This window comes from Pteropus medius, unplaced genomic scaffold (genome assembly GCF_902729225.1).
Source record: "Pteropus medius unplaced genomic scaffold, Ma_sr-lr_union100, whole genome shotgun sequence".
In the NCBI taxonomy this organism is placed as follows: domain Eukaryota; kingdom Metazoa; phylum Chordata; class Mammalia; order Chiroptera; family Pteropodidae; genus Pteropus; species Pteropus medius.
In genome coordinates, this window is record NW_024351731.1 from 3337915 (window position 1) to 3340353 (window position 2439).

At 49.4% G+C, this 2439-nt stretch overlaps 1 non-coding gene across 1 annotated transcript; it reads left to right on the forward strand.

Annotated features, from left to right (window-relative positions):
• Nucleotides 1–2095: 2095 nt before the first annotated feature.
• LOC120588878 (5S ribosomal RNA) lies at nt 2096–2215 on the forward strand. The gene has a single exon (XR_005649339.1). It is a non-coding gene; the product is annotated as a 5S ribosomal RNA (ribosomal RNA).
• Nucleotides 2216–2439: the final 224 nt, after the last annotated feature.

Consider the following 2439-nt stretch of genomic DNA (forward strand, 5'->3'; position numbering starts at 1 on the left):
TTTCCCTAGAACCCATGGAAGTAGGGGATTGTGGGGTGCGGGTCCAGCGGAGGAGAGGGGAGGGGCTCCCCACTTTAGAGCACGAGGGCATGCGTCAGTCTTTGCAATCTGTGTCTAATTTGTGTGATGTAGCGAAGAACATAGGGGGTTGGGTTTACATTTGGCTCATTATCTACCTGCACAACCACAGACGAGACACTTAACCTCTCTTAGCATATCGTCCAACAGAAACACGGGGATAATGACACATGCCTTTCGGGGCTGATTCAGAATTTATGAGCGAGAGCTATAGAAAGTTCCCAAGACATGGGAGGCGTTCAACGAATGATAGTGACAGTAATATTATTATTCGTTGTTCTTAGAAAGCCACCTCGCATTTAATAGATGTTCAATAAATTATTCGTGTTGGTTTAGTTTCCTTTTGATGCTCAAAAACATGGGAATGTCCCGATTACAGACGAAAAGCCTCAGTGAGGCCCGTATTTTGAAGTATCAATAGGGGCAGGAAAAAGGCATTTCTTTACTTCACGTTTTTACGATATCATCATCTGCTATAGTTTTTAGATGGGAAAATGTGATTGTCAATTAAGAATCTGAAAAAGAGTTTCCTTTGTTAAAACACATAAACATACGACATAAGCACCATATTTCACGCTGAATCCAAGCTGCTGCCGGGTAGCTGAAATTTACCACCTCGTGTCCCAGCAGAGAGCGTTTGCAGCTGGATTAATGCCCCTTCCTCTGGTAGTAAATCAATTTCATACATATGGCTATATTTTCACCCAAGTGACAGGCAGCAATGGCTGCTATTTTGTAGTCACTGTAGGAAAACCTGGGAGTACTCCCGAGGAACTTGGAGCCTCCTCTGTGAGTAACACAGAATCACGACCTCTTCCTGGGGAGAGGCGTTTTAGAAAGCTCGGCTTGGTCATCCCAAAGATGGGAAAACTGAGGATGGGGCCTCAGTTACACACACTCAATCTCTCCATTGGCCGATTCCTTACCGTGGCCTCTGAGGCCATGTAGGGCCATCTGGAGAGCCTTCTGGGGCCACTGTCCGCTGCTTCATTCATTCCGAGAGCTCCGGACTGCTTCCATCATGGCTGCATACACACTCTTCCTCTGCCTGGCTTGTCTTTCTACCCTTAGAGGTGTCTTCTAAGTGAGGCCACCCCATGTGTGCCCTCACCCCCTGGATCTACCCCATAAAGGCGCTTGCACAGGTATAATTAACCATTGCAAATATTGTCAAAGAACATGTAATGCCTGTTCTCCCTCCAAGTGTCTTCCTATGGAGACTCTAAGCTCCATGGGGCCCAGCGCCCTGGATCCTGTGTATGGAGCCCAGGGCATCAGGGCATCTTGGTGGAAGAATGAATTAATGACAGGTGAATGAAAGAAAGGGCCAGATGTGGAGACGTGAACAGTGGCCCCTGGGGGATGGTAAGTAGCTTCCTACGTGTGGAGTGGAGTGTTCTAGGGCAAGCATCAGGAGATGAGTTTGGAGAGGTGGGTGACAGCGCTGAGAGGAAGGCCGTGTCCTTCAGGGTCATGTGACCGTGCTGGGCTCCACCTTTGATGGTGTGGTTGGGGTGTGAGTTAGAACCATGCTGCTCACACCTTGTACCTGGGAACCCCGAGGATTGTGTGAAAATTTAGGTGGTGACTCTGTAGGTGACTCTGTAGGTCCAGGTGGATCTGAAGTGCTATGTTTCTGACCAGCTCCCAGGTAAGGCCAACACTGCTGGCCCCAGGGCCACGGTTTTAGAACTGTCACTCCTGGCAGTTGGATGGCCTGGAGGGCGAGGAAGAGGGAGACAGGCATAGCAGTTGGAAGGCAATTGGAGTGGCCCAGGGCCCAAGAGACAAGGGCTAGACTGAGCAAGGCAGCAGGGATGGGGGAGGGGCCTGAGCTCTAAGGCATGGAGGAGGGCGAGCCAGCAGGACACAGTGACCTTCAAGGTGAAAAGGGAACCATCTTACTGATGTCCATCCAGGTTGCTGGTCCTTGGGTTTCTGAAAAATATCACTGTTTAGTGTCAGCTATGTTGCTTATCAGTGCTTGTAATTAGTGTATTTTAAAATTGAGAAAACAGTCTATGGCCATGCCACCCTGAACAAGCCCGATCCTGTCTTGATCTTGGAAGCTAAGCAGGGTCGGGCCTGGTTAGTACTTGGATGGGAGACCACCTGGGAAGACCAGGTGCCGTAGGTGTAAAAAATAAAAAAAATAAGGGATTGTAAGCTGACAAGGTCCCTGCTCCTCCTTTGCCCTGGGAACACCCGGCCGCACACTCCCCAGTGCCTGCAGATGTCTGGGCCCAAGGTGTGCCAGGCTTTCACACCTGTGCTAAGTTCTCACATATTTCGGGCCACTCATTAAACAACTCCCAGAGGTACTAAACATGTTAGTGGCGTTTCTCCACAGATGAGAAAGTT